Here is an 18292-nt window from a genome sequence, read left to right on the forward strand (position 1 = left end):
CCAACAATGATGCCCTCAGGTAACCAGGCATGTGTTCCTTATTTGCAATTTTGCGTTAAACAATAAGACATTTTAAAAATTCATGCTCACAACAGCCCTTTGTGTAAACCCTGAATTCTAACACTCTGCTTGCAAGGAAAGCAACCTCAGTGCACAAACATACAGCATCAGGTTTTCATGATACTCATCCTAACCTGCCATTGTTTCACTAACTTGCTTTCAGGTCTGGTGCCTCATGAGAAAGGGAATCATCAAACCAGGGATCCTATGTTTCTCATAAAAACCTTACATGAGAATTTACATATTCCTTAACATAAACAGCGCACCCTAATCCTGACATGGAGAGGTAGAGGGAAAATTAAATAGATATTGTGTTCAAAAAATGTACATTTGATTCCTGGCATCCCATTGCATGGGGAAGAACCACCTTGGGTAAGTTGACTCACTCCACTAAATCTAATGGGTTAATTGAGTAAACCAAGTTTTTCTCTGTCCTGTGGGTCTCATGTTGAATAGGCATAGATGTAACTCCTGAAACATTCTTCTCTGGTCTTTACTTACTTCACTACATCTTGATCTCTTGAATATTGACCTTCATCTGTTGTTAGTTTGTGCTTCTGTCAAAGCACATCCAGCTGGACTCCTTCTGGCCGTCTGACCTTGGCTGGATTTCCTGACCACTGACCTTCTCTCTCTTCCATGGGATACTAACTCCAGAAAAGTCATCTTATCCTTCTACCTCTATTCACATCCTTCCACACCTATGCATAATTGGCCCCAAGGTGAGGACTCATAGCATGCTTTAGTCCCATTTTTTAAACCAAAGTAGATACTAAGTGTGAAGGTATTTTGAAAAGTTTAGAATAGTTACTGAGAAGAATTAGGAGATTAAAATAGAGCAGAGATTAACCTATCAAAAGGATTCATAAAATTTATTAAAATGAATGATTTTCCCACCTATCACAGAATTTTAGAACTTCACATATGTATTATCACAACCAGAGGTCATAAGTCTGGCTATATCACCAAGTGGACCCACTAGAAGATTCTTATTACAAAACTTCTTAAGCTTTTCCTGTAGAATTGATTGGATGTGATCTTAATTTTCATGAGAACAACAGACAATTACACAAAATATGATGACCATAGTTACCTGATGCTTTATGAGGGAAGTCCAAAAGAACCCACAGTGCCAAGTAACCTTGGAGAGAATCCAATATAACTCCTATCTTTTCCCTTTCTGGAAATATGCCTATGGTCATATAACTAACTACTACCAGAACCAGAACTATAATCCAATTCTTGGTCTAAAAATAACTCCAGTAATTTTATGATGTCTAGTAAATGCTTCTGAATGCAAGCAATTTAACCACTTCAGACTGGTAACCCTGGTCTATTTTTAAAGCCATCAGGACAAAAATTTCGCAATGGCCCTGAGAATTCTGTTGTAGTGCTAGAGTGATATTACCACTGGTCTTTCTCTGCACAGTTCTCTAAATCACTCTTAGTGCAATTTTACCTATTTTCTTTTGTCGGTACTGAAAAAAGAATGCATATTTGTTTTTATTCCTCACCAATGCAATACTGAGATTTATGAGAAATTAGCTGGTTTTCTTCACAAAGTTCAAGGCATTAACCATCCTTAAAGATATAAATTCCTGTTGCTACACTGTAGTATGCTAAAAAGAGCTGCCCTTAAGAGAAGCAGTACTATCAGAAACCAATACAGTCAGCCCTCCTTATCCCCGGTTCCACATCTGTGGATTCAACCAACCACATATTGAAAGGCCTACAGTGGTTGCATCTGAACACGTACAGACTTTTTTCCTTGTCATTTTTCCCTAGACAATATAGTATAACAACTATTTACAAAGAATTTACATTGTGTTAGGTATTGTAAGTAATCTAGAGATGAGTCAAAGAATACAGGAGGATGTGCGTAGGTTATATGCAAGTACTACACCATTTTATATAAGGGACTTGAGCATCTGAGGATTTTGGTATATGTGGGGGGTCCTGGAACAAATCCCCCACAGATACAGAGGGATGTCTGTACCTACAATTCAGAGCACCTGTCCTTATTACTCTGATTTGAATCTTACATTGAAACTATCATTTGTTTCATAAAGACGTGGTGTCTGAATAAGTGTGGTTGGTCCCTCTGGAATGTCAGTCACATGGACCTCTTATTCTATCTCAACATTAGCTGTTGCTTCAGAAAATAACTATTATGTTGAAGTACACCAGTGTAAATTTTGCTTGGGCCACAAAGCCTCTTTTAAGACAGATTATACGAGACCTATCCTCTAGATTACTCTCCAGCTGAAAATACATCCAGCAGGTTTTGTGTTACATGATACAAGAGAGAGAAAAGCATAATTCACTTTATATTGATTACAAAATACATACTTTCCCACAACTCTCTGATTGTTCAAACAATTTAGTGAAAATCTAATTTTCTATTTCATTTGTTGTTGAATGGAACACATCCTGAATTTGTCATGTCTTCTTTGTCTACACTGAGTCCCTCGAGTCAAGGTAATCAATCAATCAATTTCTAATATAATGCCTTACAGATCGCAGTTACACATCACTTCACTGATAGAAATAATGAACCCAGAATGGAGAAATGGTAGATATTTTTTAAATGGACAGAAAAACAGAAGGTTTCATTGGCAATATTTTGGCAAATATATCTTCAAAGACTAGAATATACAGCCAAAAAGAAATGGTTCGTTTCATGAAGAAAAAAATATTTCATCACAGCCATTAACTGCCAGGTAAGAGACATGTCAAAAAAGAAAATTTCAGTGACACATCACTTTTGCAGAACCATCCAGGAGCTAATACTGTGCGCAAAACAAGCTTTATGTTGACAGACAATAAGAACCTGCCAGTGTAATATGTTGCCAAGCTACTGATTGAGGGCACCAAGGCAAAGAATTGACAAACCCAGAGGCTACGTCCACATACGACTGAAGCCACAAGAGCAAAAATTACATTTTAGGGAGTTGTGATTCTCTGCCATTTTTAATACAATTTACCCATTTCCAAAAATGTATAATATCTCCTATAAAAGTAAAATATTAATAATCTTTAAAAAATTAAAGTAGCAAAAACTATAGTTTTATGAAGTGACACTGAGAAGAAACCCTTACGCACCAAACAACTGCAGACATAATGAAGAACTTTCAACCACTTCCAAATTATGCCCAACACTGAATGAAAGAAATATACTGATTGAATTCCAATGACTATCCTTTTTATGTGATAGTCAAAGGACAAGAGAGCAGTTATAAGATAAAGAAGGCAAGAAAGAAGAAAGGAGACCAAAGCAGGAAGAAAGTAGATTGGTCACTAACAGAAGCAGCACAATTCAATGGCAGGAATGGCCATGGCTGGGGTCTAGATAAATCCTACTCAGCTTTAGTTCTCAATTTGGCAATTTACTTTCTGAAACAACCTGTTCTGCCCCCTCTAGACAAGATTAAATTTTCCTCATAACTCTTTCAGAGTGCTCTCATACACCCTGAAACCTACCCTTTGTATCACTTATAATTTATATAATTATTTGTTTAATGTTTATATTCTCCTACCCCTCAATTATAAGCTCTATAATGGTAGAAACCATATATATCCCCAAATCCAGAATACCTAGCATAGAGTATATATGCTCAGTAAGTACTATAATAAATGAATTAAATATGATCATTAATGTAACTATTTGGAGACACAGCATAGCATAATGATTAAAGGCAGAAACTCTGGAGATTGACTGCCTGGATTTGAATTCTGTTTCTGCCATTCACTAACTAAATGAACTTTGGCAAGTTCCTTAACTTAACTGTGACTTTGCTTTCTCACTGCAAAATGAAGTTAATAATGGTACTTTCTTCACAGGGTTATGGGAATTAAAGACAATATTTGTAAAGTGGTTAGAACAGTAAACAGTCATATTAACCATTACATAAGTATTAGCTAAATAATTATATTTGAATGTTAACAAAACTTAAATTTGTTTGTAAACAACAAGAATTGAATGTTTAAATATATTAACTGTGAATCCAAATTTGGTGTTCCCAAGTTCAACAGACACTACTACCAACAACACATGTTCTAGCCAATATAATTGTGAAGAGCAAAAGTAAAATTTCTCCATTGAGATTTCAAATAACTTGTTAAAAATTATCTCAAAGTGTTCAAACAATAACAAGTAATTCTCAGAAACAGCCATAGAATGGATGAGAGAGTGACATCAGCAAAAATGGAGAAGTAAAGATCTCTGAAAATTCTCTCTCCATAAAAGCAAAGAGAAAATTGGCAAAAATTGTCAAAACCAACTTTCTCAGAACTCTACAAATTATTCAAATACTTGCAAGAACTTGGGGAGCATTTCTTCAAGAAAAACAGCTGCATATCAGTAAGAAATTTGTGGCATTTTGACTTGCCATCCCTTGCCCTCCAGCTCACATTTACGTGAGAAATCAGCAGCCTGGCAGCCACCAGAGGGAAGTTGGAGGTCTTTCAAAGCCACATTCCCAAAGAATTGTCATTATTTGACCTGAATGGTGCTTCTTTGTAAAACCCCACTTGAAAGTCTTTCTTCTGCATCTGACCTGACTCAAGGCTCACCCAATGCAAAAAAACTTTTCCCAAAAATCCTTTTCTCTTGAGGGCATTTGTCAACAGCGATTACAGAAAACTGTTCAAATTTGTGGCAGCCTGAGGTGACAAAAACTGGAGCAAATAATAGCTAACTAAAAAGCCTAAAAGGAAATTCTTGGGAATGAGATGTCCATACAGGCTTTGAAAAGCTCCCACATATTCCTTGGAAACTAGAAGGCCAGGTACATGTGTAGCGCTGTGCACATGTCCAAGGCTGAATGTATGCTCAGGAAAGACACATGAAGCTCTTACTTCTGGCTGATCTGAAGGCTCTATGCAAGCACGAAGTGAAGACTAAGGCAGAGTTGTAAACTGTTTAGCTGATTGTTGCCCCTGTGCCCCAACATGCACATAGACCACCTAGGCAAAGACTAGGAGACTCATTGGTTCCAGGCATTTAATGATATCTCTATCCAATCATTTGCTGAACTAAAAAGAAACTTCAGAGGCCACCTGTAATAAAAACTACAGACTTTACATAATTGGTTCAGAAAAATCACAAAACAACAAACAAACAACTACTACCACAAACAGGAACGACAACAAAGCCTGAAGAAGGAGGAGGGAATTTTGATTTCCAGATTTGTCCATTATATTTAAAATGTTTAATTTTTCAAGAAAAGAATTGTGAGACATGAAAAGAAACAGGAAAGTACGATGCAAACACAATCAATCAGTAGAAAAAAATCAATCAATAGAAACTGTCTCTGAGGCGGCCAGATGACTTACTACAAAGACTTTAAATCAACTATTTTAAATATGATCAAAGAACTAAAGGAAATCATATCTAAAGAAATAAAGGAAAATAGGAGAATGATGGCTCACCAAGTAGAGTGAGATAGAAATTATAAGATAGAAATTATGAAAAAGGACCAAATAGACGTACTAGAGGTTGAGAACTACAATAACTGACATGAAAAATTCACTTGAGAGGCTCAACATTAGACTTGAGCAGGAAGAAGCACAAATCAGTGACCTTGAAGATAGGTCAATTGAAATTATCCCGCCTGAGTAATAGACAGAAAAAGAATGAAGAAAAAATGAACTAGAGTCTCAGAGACCTGTGGGACACCATCAAGCATACCAACATATGCATATGGCATGACCCAAAAGAAGAGGAGAGGCAGAAAGAGACAGAAAGAATATTTGAAGAAATAATTGTCCAAAACTTCCCAAATTTAATGAAAAACATTAATCTACACATGCAAGAAATGCAACAAATTCCAAGTAGGATAAATGCAAAGAGATTCACACCTAGACACATCATAACCAAACATTTGAAAGGCAAAGACAGAATCTTGAAAGCACTGAGAAAGAAGCAACTCATCATATACAAGGGATCCTCAATAAGATTAATAGCCAATTTCTCATCAGAAACCATGAAGGCTAAAAGGCAGTGGGATGACATATTCAATGTGCTGGAAGAAAAATAAAACTGTCAAACTAGAATTCTATGTCCAACAAAACTATCCAGAAATTAAGTTGAAATTAAGACATTTGCAGATAAAAATTGAGAGGACTCATCACTAGCAGACCCACCTTACAAGAAACACTAAAGGCAGTCCTTCAGGCTGAAATGAAGGACAATAGCACGTAACACATAAATAAATAGACAAAGAAAGAAAGAATACTAGTAAAGAAAACTATATAAGTAAATATAAAAGACCACATAAATGTATTTTTGTTGGTGATGCTTCATTTGTTCCCATCTGATTTAAAAGACTACTGCATAAAGCTATACATATAGATAATGAGAACAGCACAAAAGAGGGAGTAGGAAATGGAGCTATATAGAAGTAAGTACTTCTATATAGTGTTTTACAATACTGAAATTAAGTTGGTATTAATCCAAACTATATTGTTATAAGTTATGATGTTCATTGTAATCCCCAGGGCAACCACTAAGAAAATGATTAAAAAATATATAGTGAAAGAAATGACAAGGGAATTAAAATGGCACACTAGAAAATATCTATTTCACACAAAGGAAGGTAGTAATGGAGGGATAGAGGAACAAAAATAACAAGACGCATAGAAAACCAAAAACTAAAAACAATCTCTGCCTTTAATTGGAGTGTTCAGTCCACTTACATTTAATGTAATTACTGATATGGTAGGATTTACATCAAAAGAAAGTGGAATGATTATACTAATATCAAATAAAATAGGTTTTAAGACAAAAATTGTTATAGGGACAAAGAAGGATATTTTATAGTGATAAAACGGTCAATCCACCAAGAAAACATATGAAATTATTAGAAATTGTAATATATGAAAATATAAGAAATTAAAAACATACATAAACTTAACAACAGAGCCCCAAAATACATGAAGCAAAAACTGACTGAAATGAAGGGAGAAATAAACAATTCAACAATGATAGTTGGAGACTTCGAAATCCGACTTTCAATAATGGATAGAACAACTAGACAAAAAATAAACAAAAAAATTGAACACTATAAAGAAACTAGACCTAACAGACATCTATAGAACACCTCCCACAACACCATCAGAATACACATTCTTCCCAAGTACACAGGAAACACTCTTCAGGATACACCATATGTTAGGACATAAGGCAAGTCTCAATAAATTTTAAAGTATTCAAATCATTCAAATCATCATGTGTATTCTCTGACTACAATGAAGTTAAATAAGTAATATCCATTCACTGTTTGATATAAGTGGAGACACTCTGAGGTAGAGAATAATCCCCATCCAGGGCTTCTCTTCCTGCTGCTTCCTTACATGGAATGTCTCCCTCTACTCTTCTGCTGAATCTAAATTCTATCCATCTATATTGGGATATAGGGTTGGCTACTCTAACAGGAAGACCCCCAATAACAATGGCTTAAACAAGATATTAGTCTGTTTCTCTCACATATAAAATTCTCAGCTGGCATGACAACTCTGTTTGATGAGACTGACAGAGGCTCAGGCTCCTTCTATCTTATCTGCTATATTCACATGACTCCAATATCACAGCCCAAGATGGCTGCTCCACCTCCTAGCTATTTTATCTGTGTCCTACCTACTAAGACCGACAAAAAGTAGAACTGGGTGGGCATACTTCCTGGCTTACTCTCCTGATCTAGAAGCTACACACACCGTTCTGCTTACAACCCACTGAACAGAGCTTGGTCCCATGGCCACATGTAATGCAAGAGGCCTGAAGTGTGTATCCTTCAACTGGGCCCCTAAATTCTATTCCTATCTAACAAGGGAAGAACAGATATCAGGGCAAAGTAGCAATCTCAGCCAAACCATCCCTCAAGTCTCCACTCCAGTTCCATGTCCTCCAAGGAGCTCAAAGTCTATTCAAGCTTTCTTAAGTTTCTGAAATTACCTTATCTCAATCAGTTAACGTGACACTTGGAAATTTCAGTCAGTTATTCCTGATTGTTTCATGTATGTCCAGTCTGTCTGTTCCTCCATTTATATCGTAAGGTCTTTGAGAATAGGATCCATACCCTAGGCTGCTTTTGACTCACTTCTCTGCCTCCATGGTGCCTGGCACAGTGTCAGAAATACACTGGGTACTACTATATTGTTACTCGATGGTTAAAATAAAACAGGTAAAATACCTGAAGAACACAAAATTACATTAACATTTCAATAAAAGTGTTCCGAAAAGGTATTGAAAATGTGATTGCTGAAACTCATGAGTAAGTTGATAAGTTGTAGTTCTTTCAAAATACAGCTAAAATCATTTACAAAGCTTTGAATCAGGTTGGATAACCTATTACTTATAATGTTGTAGCCATTTAAAAAAAAACTAAGCTTAAAATTACAGCTGATTCATTTTATTCACAGCTGATTAATTACAAGACGATCAAAATTAAGCAATTGATGTGAAACTTCAAAAGAAATTATTGATTCTTCTCATAAGCAACAGCCAATTAAAACAGTATGGTGCAAGCCTGTTCTAGTTCTTAGTATTCTAATTTTGGATTTTTTTCTCTTCATTTTTTTAAACAAAGAACATTATATGAAGACTTCAAATTAGCTCTTGGCTTTTGCTATTCAATATCAACCACTCACTGAGTGCCAATCACTTTGCTGAACCTTTGTTAAAAAAAGAGTTTTGCCCATGGCACCACAAATGAAAAGAGATGATGAGATAATCATAGCAAAATCTCACTCCGGTGTGCTGCCTTTTCTTCCCTGATGAAAACCCCACGGGACATTGTTATAAGGGACGAGGACATGATGATTCAAACACCGGAAACTGTTTCTTGTCACACAAACAAAACACAGGAGCCCAAAAAGATGAGGAATTTTAACAAAACAAGTTTAGCATATTAAGATTATTATAGGTCTTGAATTCCACATATCCTACTGGCAGTTCTACTTTTGGGGGGAAATTGAAATATGGAGCTTATTATATAAATGGCAGGATTCTAAGATGGATCTCCTAAGACCTGGTAGCCATGTCTTCAGAATATCTCCTATATTGAGTATTCACTATTATTTAAGATAAAAATTAAAAGCTCAAGGCTACCAGAATTAGCTCATACATTGAAAGCTCTTGAAATCTCTATATAACTCATTTCATTTTCCATTCCCAGAAACTGAGTACTTTTTCCCACAGCTGACCACAGTCTAAATTGTCTATCACTATATATTTTTCAGTTATTATGAAAATAGTTTTCTAGCATTAAAAGAAAGTAATTCACTCATTAATCTAGCACCTAAATATAACTGTCTCCATATTTGCATTCTCTCATAGCCTTTATTCATGTTTTTCCACAGCTATAATTGTAGTACAAATGTAATTTTATGTTCTATTTTCCTCACATAAAATTAAATTTGTGACATTTTCACATTGATATATAATCATCATAGTTATAATTTTAATGAATGCATATATTCCATTTAATTAGTACAATGTACTTAACCATCACTCTTTTCCAGGGACATCTGGAAAATCTGACACCTTTTTGAAGACTAAACTTTTTTGAAAGATGGTATTTGTTGAGCACGTACTTGAGGCTCCCCATTATAACAGAAGTGGTGAGAAATACCCAGAAGGATAACACATGATACCTGATTGCAACCAATTTATAATACACCAGATGAGATAAGACAGAAGCAGAGAACAACACTCAACCAAGACTTCAGGGGAAAGTTAGATCTCTTGAGCTAGTCAAGGAAGGCTTCACTGGGTAAGTTGAACTTCTCTGGGGCCTGGAAATATGAAGAGAGAGTGTTTGAATGGGTAGGGAGATGGGGAGGGAAGGGCATTCCAAAAACGGAAGAAGGTTATTTGAATATGTCAAAACAAGGGCTTTGGCAAAAGTGGTGAAATCTGTCCCCAGCTAAAGCAGGATTGGACCTGTAAGTGGACACTTCATCCTTTCCATTTGTGAGGGTTAATGGGATTCAGGGACAGAGAACTGGGTGAGTGAGTAAACCCATCCTCTTAGCAGTGTTTGTCCAACAAGAGTAGGGAGGGAGGTAAAGACTCGCTTAGGTAATTCTTCCCTTATCAATGAATCCCTTGGGTCTTCCCCTTCATTGTGTAGTTTCATTACAATCACTGAAATACATAGGTGTAGCTCACAGCATAATTAAAACTACTTGATGGCCTATTTTTTAGGCATTAAAATATGAAGAATATCCCAACATGGAAAATATTCATCATATGTTGTTAAGTAGAACACAAAATATGAAAGTGTATATAACCCACTACCTAGAAAGCAAATAGGGACATAAAATTAAAAATGATAATGTTTGGATCTTAGATTATGACTTGACCCAAGGAAGGGGGTAGGAGAAGCAGAGGGTCTCTTCTCATGGAGATTTGCCCCCATCTACCTTGATTCTTCCCCAGTTCTCCTCTCCTCTTCTCATTCTGTAGGACCTACATCTCTTCCGGGGTGGGAGAAACTTGGTTTTATATCATAATGCATTTTTTCCAAATCTACTGTCTCTTTCATACATTTGCAGCCAAGTCTCTCTAACTATTATATCTTCCATTATCTTCCAATGCCTATGTGTCAATCTCCCCTCAACTGTAACAGCCCTCTCCTGAGGCAGTGAGCTAGAAGGCTGTAGTTACCTGGCCCAGGCATGGCCATGGCATATGAGGATGTACATAAGGAAAAACACAATCCTGAATACTTTCAACTATTAGACCACAGTACCCATAAATGTTCTTTTTAAATTTTATTGGAACTATGCCTGACAATATGCCCTGCAATATCAGAGTTAAATGTAATTCATTATCAATTCCAAATTACAAAGCAGTATCTTCAAACACACACCAGTGGGAGTAAGGCATTCCCCAATTATTTCTGGTATCTTTCAGAACTCTCACCCCAGGCTCAGCTCAAGGATGGAGGTAATTGATGTAATGAGGAAAGCCCTGGGTTGGCCACCACACATTCAGATTTTCACGCGAGTAGTTCATCTGTGTGGATCAAGTAGAGAGATGATATTTTTGGAAAGGCCTTAGGTACTATAGCTTAGGTTCTGGAATAAACATGAGGCTGTGGGAGAAATTACCAAATAATTCAGAAGAACCATCTGAGTAGGCTGAGGTTCTGAGTGTGGACTCCGGGCTAGGTTTCTCAGGATCACAGCCCTTTGCAGGGTTGAGAATGTGGCCCACCAGTTTTCACAGTTTTAACAGGAGTGTTAATAATGCCTCCTCCAGAGTTACTCAGACGCAACCCTAAGGTCTCTATTCACCCACTGTTAGTTACAGGGGTATTCTTCTCCAGCCACACTATACCACTCTTCATCCCATTCTCAAGTGCTTCTCTCAAATATAAAGAAAACATGGTTCTGTGCAACCACTCTGAGCCTCACACTCTTTCACACTCAGCCTGGTCTCCAGTCCAGTGTTTCTCAAGGTGGAATGGAACACACATCTGGATCAGAATCATTTACAGCATGTTACAGGTTGAATTGTGTTCCTCAAAAATTCGTATAGTGAAGTCCAAAATCCATATGTTAAAGTCTCCCAGTACCTCACAACGTGACATTATTTGGAAATAGGGTCTTTACAGAGGATCAAGTTAAGATGAGGTCGTTAGGCTAGACCCTAATCCAATATAACTGTGTCCTGATAAAAAGAGGAAATCCAGAGACATGTACATATAAGGAGAATGCCATGTGAACATGAAGACAGAGATTGGGGAGATACATCTACAAGCCAAGGAACACCAAAGATTGCTAGCAAAGCACCAGAAGCTAGAAGAGAGGCCTGGAACAGATCCTCCCTCACAGCCTCAGAAGGAACCAACCCTGCCAACATCTTGATCTCAGACTTTTAGCCTCCAGACTGTGAGACAATAAATTTCTGTTGTTCAGGCCACCCAGTTTGTGGTACCCTGTTATGGCAGCCCCAGGAAACTAATCCACAGTGCTTGTTAAAAATGCATGTTTCTGAGCCCAAGGAAAAGCTAAAACTAGAATCTCTAGGTATGACACCCAGGAAGCTATAAAGCACCCTAGATGATTATGATATGCTTAAAAGCATAAGAACCTTCTACATAACCTATGCCAAATGTTAAGCCATAACACCAGCATAGAATTTTCTAGAAAAAATTAGCTGATCGAGATTATAGAAATTATTTTTTGACAGAAATCTAGATGTATACCTCCAATGAAATGAAATAACTAACCTCTATACACCAACTTATACAAGATATTTTGACATGCTTTACTGTATTGAGTCCTCACAACAACTGTGAGGTAGATAGGGTGAATATTTATATTAGTCCCATTTTCTAAATATAGAAACTAAGGTTCAGAAAGTTTCCAGCTTGCTGAGTGTCACACATCCAAGAAGGTGCTGAACTAGATAAGGCCCCCAGCCAGTTGGGTACATGTCAATAAATGTTTGCTAGGTGTTGAAGGTCAAAGCTAATCAATGGGAAAGATTAGGTAATGGGATCAGAGAATGGCATTATGGTTCCAGATAGCTGGGCTGTTGGGAGCATGGTACCAGATAGGGTAGTGTTCTGGGTCCTGCCAGCAACTGAGGGAAGGCAGACGCTATCAGGCAAGATGGGATCAACAAGGCATGATGGGAACAATGGGCTGATCCTAATGGAAGCAAGCTAACTCACTCCTACCCCACATCCACAAAGCTATATCCAGGCTGGGCTTAACAGGCATGAAAAGACTTTGCAAACCTAATATTATGTATGCTTGGGAATTAATTCAGAACCACCACAACCACTAAAAAAACAACAAAAAAAAAAGAATGTTGCTGGCATTTAGATTATTTAACTTCATAGCTACTGGCATTTCAGAAAAGCCATGATTGTCACCTTGAGCCTTACATAAAAGCTAGTGAAAACAAAGGAACATGACTTTAGTAAACAAAGATTTCAAAGAAGAATGCTTTTAACCAAAATGATAGCTTATGGATGTTTGTTTCAGTCCCTTTACATATTGAATTTTTTACTCTAGATACATAATCCATTCTTAACATCATGTAGATAAGAGAAAACATGATGTGATACTTTTACTTTAGAAACATTATTCTATTGATTAGAAATTTCAATAGAAATGGGGGGGAAATGAATACATGGAAATTCTCTGAAAATGCACTGCCTGTTGCTGTATGACTCAAATTCCCCAAATAATTATTGGTAGGGTCCACTGCCGCCTAGTTGTGTAAACATAAATGAGCCCAAGATAACACCCAAAGCTCAAAGAGTAATGACAAAGGTGGAAGAGATGGTCTAGTCAGGCATGAAATTGATTTTATAATAACAAATATCTGTTGCCTTCCATGTGCTAAGTAAATAATTCTGAAGCAGGGGGTAAAGATAATAAAAACAAAATCATTAACTGCTTCTACTAAATCAAACACAGAAAGAAACTCATTGTCATGTTGACCCTGAAGCTTGTTTAATGGCTAATTAAAGCAATTATTTTCATCACGACACAGCCCTTAATCATAGGCACCTTCAGAATTGTGGGAGAGTTTGGCTGCTAACCTTCTTGGGAGCAGGCTTTCTTCCATACTCCCCAAAATTTACCTTGAAAATATGGGAGGCACTCTGCTCAGGAGAGAAGGACAATAGGGCAACCCAGTGCTGGAGGCTGCAACCAAATCATGGACCCCGCAATCCAACCTTTGAAGGCAGGCTTAAGATGATGTAATCTAACTCTTTAGTTGTTTCTTTTTTTAAGGACTTAGCTAATTGCAGATAATGTAAGTTTACGGTCAGCTTTAAAAAGTCACTTTGAATGTCATTATGTCACTTATGTCCCCACAGCTGAGCTCGGTTGATTAGAATATAATTCTACAGAGAGCAGAATTTCTGGTTCAATGCCCAGGTGGGTCAGTTAGCTTTACTGAGTCCCTTGGCCCCATAACTCATCATTTTTCCACCCAGCTATTTTCAAATGTGAGGCTTTTATCCAAAAGGAATCACAAAAGAGAATATGGGGGAAAAAAGAATGTTATAAATTTTTACAGATTCCAGCAATACCTCCAGAAAAGCTCTGTGCAAGGGCCTTATTAGTGGTGTCTGCCCACATCCATGAGCACACATGAAGTAAACATCTAGTGTTTTTGTCTTCCTAGCGCCCCACTCTTCTTCTCAAAGTTGTTCCTCTCCTTATCCCAATGTAGTTCCCAGAGACCCTGCCTTGGTCCTAAGTGACTCAACCTCCTGGTCTCAGCTGGTTGGTTAAGAGGTTGACACTTTTCCAAAACTGAGCCAAACAGAAATCCTTGCCTGGGATTTCTGAAATTGGATTCAGAAAACATCTGTGAGTCTGTCCTTCTTGGTTATGGAAGCAGTCAGACTTAGAAATTAGGAGCTGCTGGTGGCCATAGTTCGCCCCCCTGTGGAGGAAATTTGGCTTCAGTTAGAAGCAGTGAGGGCTCCACGTAGGGAAAGCAGAGACAGAAGGTGGAAGGAAAGGGCCTGGCAGCATTCAACCTGATCCCCTAGCTCTAGTTGTGCCTGAGGCTCAGCTCCATCTGTACACTCCTATTGTTTTATTTTTTAACATTTCTTGGATTCCAAGTGCTGCTAAATTCCTTTGTTTTTGCCTCAATGCATCTGAGTTGAGCTTCTGTCACTTGCAGTCCAAATAATACATATGCACTCATTTAAAGGCAATAAATCAAAAAAGAGAATGCCACCATCAGTTCTGGTATTGACTCCATGAATCAGTCTGGATAGGCGGTTATGCTTCAGTAACAAACACCCCCAATCTTAGTAGCTTAAAATAACAAAGAATTAGTTCTTAATGACTACATGTCTCTGTTTGCTCAGGACAATTCTAGTGTATGCCTCTTGTCTCAGCCAAATTATTAATAGAGCCTCCTCTAAGTCTCAAAAGTGATATGGTTTGAATGAAAAACTATACGGTCACACTATTTACTTCTCACTAATCTTACCTATCCAACACATGAGGCCAAGGCTGATAGAATGGTCACTATCTAGCACCTTGCCAGTCAACATAGTAGAGGGAAAAGAGAGTTCTACTGTCTTAAACTAGCAATTAAATGTTCCAGACTAGAAGCAGAATCTAGAGGCATCATGTCTCCTAACAACTCATTGGCCAGAGCTAGTCACAGCCCCACCTCATCGCAAGGGGCCAAGAACTCAAATTATTTGGTTAACAGTACTAAGGACTTCCAAACTCAAACTCTCTCTTCTTGTATATCAATTTTCCTATTTGTAAATCTATGATTCTTACTCATTTTTCCTAATGGACTATTGTGTGGGTCCTTGGATTAGATTAGATTATTTTAGTTTATGCTTCCTTTTCTAAATGTATCTCTTTGACAACATGCATATTTCATTTGACATTCATTGGATGCCTTTTGGTTAAACATGGTGCCAACCCTGGAAGGATAACATGATGAATAAGACATGATCCCTGCCCCCAGAAACTTAAAGCACTTTTTAGTATTCTTTAGAGAATCTTTTAGTCCATTATATTAGTAATTTACTAAGTGATTCCTTTAAGAACTGCCAGAGTTAATATCCCCAAGGTATGGTTCATTCACCTGGTAAGACCTACTAAAGAAAATCTCTATGCAAATGTAATATAGTTTATTCTCCTAATTTAATTTTAACTGTATAGCTTATATTCTTTTGCAATGAAAACTCTGATCTTAATTAAATAAGCACAATACAGAAAATCTTAATATAAAGCACTTGCAATGTCCCTTAAATAGAATTTACTTTTCCATTATACCTAATGGAACTCCCTCCCCCATCTAGAATTTCTGTCTACTACTACTAGGGCACTCAGGACTTAACATTCCTTGTTATGACGAAAGCTCAAACTACATCAAGATGTTCTTATTCCTATTGCTTAAAGTGTAAACAGGAATTGGGGAGGAGGAAGTCATATACTTCTTGCCAGAGATGCAAAAGCAGAAAATGTGCATCTGCCATCAGAACTGGAACTTGAAGTACATTTTCTCACAGAATAGTCTATAAGGTAGTGAGCTATTACATTATTAGTGCTATATTTTAAAAACATTATGAGTGAAATGAGCTTTAATGGACCAGTCTAGAGACCTCACCACCATTTATAGACAGAAATATGTTTTAAATTCCAAGCAACTAAGTTAAACATTAACTTTCAGAATACTATTTCATAAGCTGGTTTATCTGAATGTGACAGGTACTAGGTGAGGATAACTGATGGGGATGTCCAAATAAATCCTTTCTCTAAAGTCAATTATTCTTTATCATGGCTGTGTTATATACTTTGAACACCTAGCCTCAATCATTTAACCAAGATGCACTGAGCACGTCCTATGTGCAAGAGAATATTCTAGGTGCTGTGATATGTTAATGAGCAAGAGAGATAAACTGTCTATCATCAACTTGGTACCATCTCTGCTCCCTTCTGCAGATTCTCTGCATTGCAGAGATCCCTGAAACCAGATTCTTCAGAATGCCCTTCCCAGCATGGCACCAGCTTAGAGGCAGCCCATGAGAGGAGCCCATGTGGGATTTGGACATTTCTGGTAGCATCTGCAGGCAGATTTGTGGGCAAAAGTCTAGTTCTTGAGGATCCCTAAGATCAGCAGTGGCAGTTCTCACTGAGACTTGGAGATTTGCTGAGTTAGCTTCTGGGCAGGTTCCTACAAGTCAACTGTACCCAATCATCTGGTTCCACGACCTTCCAAAGAAGTATAAGCTTCCAGCTTCTTGTATAAAAGCTTCCTATTTGGATTACCTAGGTGGCTTCTGTTTCCCCTACCAAAAATGACTCATAGAGCACGAGGGAACACAGTCCCTGCCTTTACATGCTCACATTCTCATAGAGAAGATAGACATTCACTAACTGACTACATACATAATTATGTGATTGTTATTGGTGTGTTGGAGCCAGGTTTTAGCAGTGATCAGACCTGTTTGCTAAATTTCCAGAATTTCACAAGCCAGTCATTAAATACAGTCAATATTAAAAATTAAATTATATAAACTTTCAATTAATTACATGAGAAACAAAAGTAATACTTTAAACCCAACATTTCCTAATTAATTTACAGTTTTCTATGCTCTTGAAGTTACTTGAATACATATTTGCATCTTTATGGTGGAAGTGACACTTGAGTTGAACTCTGCAAGTCAGTTAGGTTCAGGGTTGGGGGAAGAGCATTCCAGGAAAAGGAAAATCAGACACAAACTCTGTGAGGGGAGAAAGATCTTGGTCCTGACAAACAAGTGAAAAGCTGATGGGGACCGAATGAAAAGAGAGAATGTATGGCATTTAGCTCCATTCTGTTCAACTTTCCTTTCTTGCCAGTCACCATGGTCTGCCTTACATTGCTGTTATTTGTGCATTTCTTTTCCCTGTAACTCAACAAATCTTGTTGAAGACACAGACCATGTCTTCCTTATCTTCTCATTGCCAGGTGCCTACCACAGCTCTTTACATACCCCGAGCATATTTCTAAATGAGTGACTGAATGAATCCTCATAACATTAAACTCAGTAAACATGAATAGCTAAATCCTCAGAAATGAAGATAAAAGTCACAATTCAACTTTTTAAAATTAAACAAAAATAATAAGTTTTAAGTGAAAAAATACAATCTAATATGTATAAGCACTAACTTTAAGTTATAAAAATCAAAACTGAACTAACTTAAACATATTCAACTTAAACAAAAATATTAAAGGATGAGATGTGTATTACTCTACTCAGGCTGCCATAACAGAAAACCATAGACCAGGGGACTTAAACAGCAGAGATTTATTTCTCACAGTTCTGGAAGCTGGGAAGTCCAAGATCAAGGTGCTGGAAGTCAGGTTTCATTTTGATGCTCTTCTCTTGGCTTGTAGACAGCTGCCTTCTCACCATGTGTGCATGTGACCTCTTCCGTGTGCACCCGTGGAAAGAGAGAGCGATCTCTGGTATCTCCTCCTCTGTTATAAGAACACCAGCCTGTCTGTCAGATCAGGGCTTCACTCTCATCACTTCATTTAATCTTAATCACCTCCTTAGAAGCCCTATTTCCACTACAGTCACATGGAGGGTTAGGACTTCAATATGTGAATATGAGGGGCTGGGGTCACAATTTAGTCCATAGCGATATGGTTTAATAAAATATATATCAGATATTTGGGTCAAGAAAACAAAGAAATCCTTTCTAAAATTATATCAATAATCATGATAGCCAT

The 18292-nt window shown here is 37.3% G+C and overlaps 1 protein-coding gene across 1 annotated transcript in view; it reads right to left on the reverse strand.

The window, feature by feature from the left end:
* HS6ST3 (heparan sulfate 6-O-sulfotransferase 3) overlaps nucleotides 1–18292 on the reverse strand; it is a 650135-nt gene that overhangs the window by 464178 nt on the left and 167665 nt on the right. The window lies entirely within an intron of this gene.

The sequence above is a fragment of the Equus quagga genome, chromosome 6 (assembly GCF_021613505.1).
Source record: "Equus quagga isolate Etosha38 chromosome 6, UCLA_HA_Equagga_1.0, whole genome shotgun sequence".
In the NCBI taxonomy this organism is placed as follows: domain Eukaryota; kingdom Metazoa; phylum Chordata; class Mammalia; order Perissodactyla; family Equidae; genus Equus; species Equus quagga.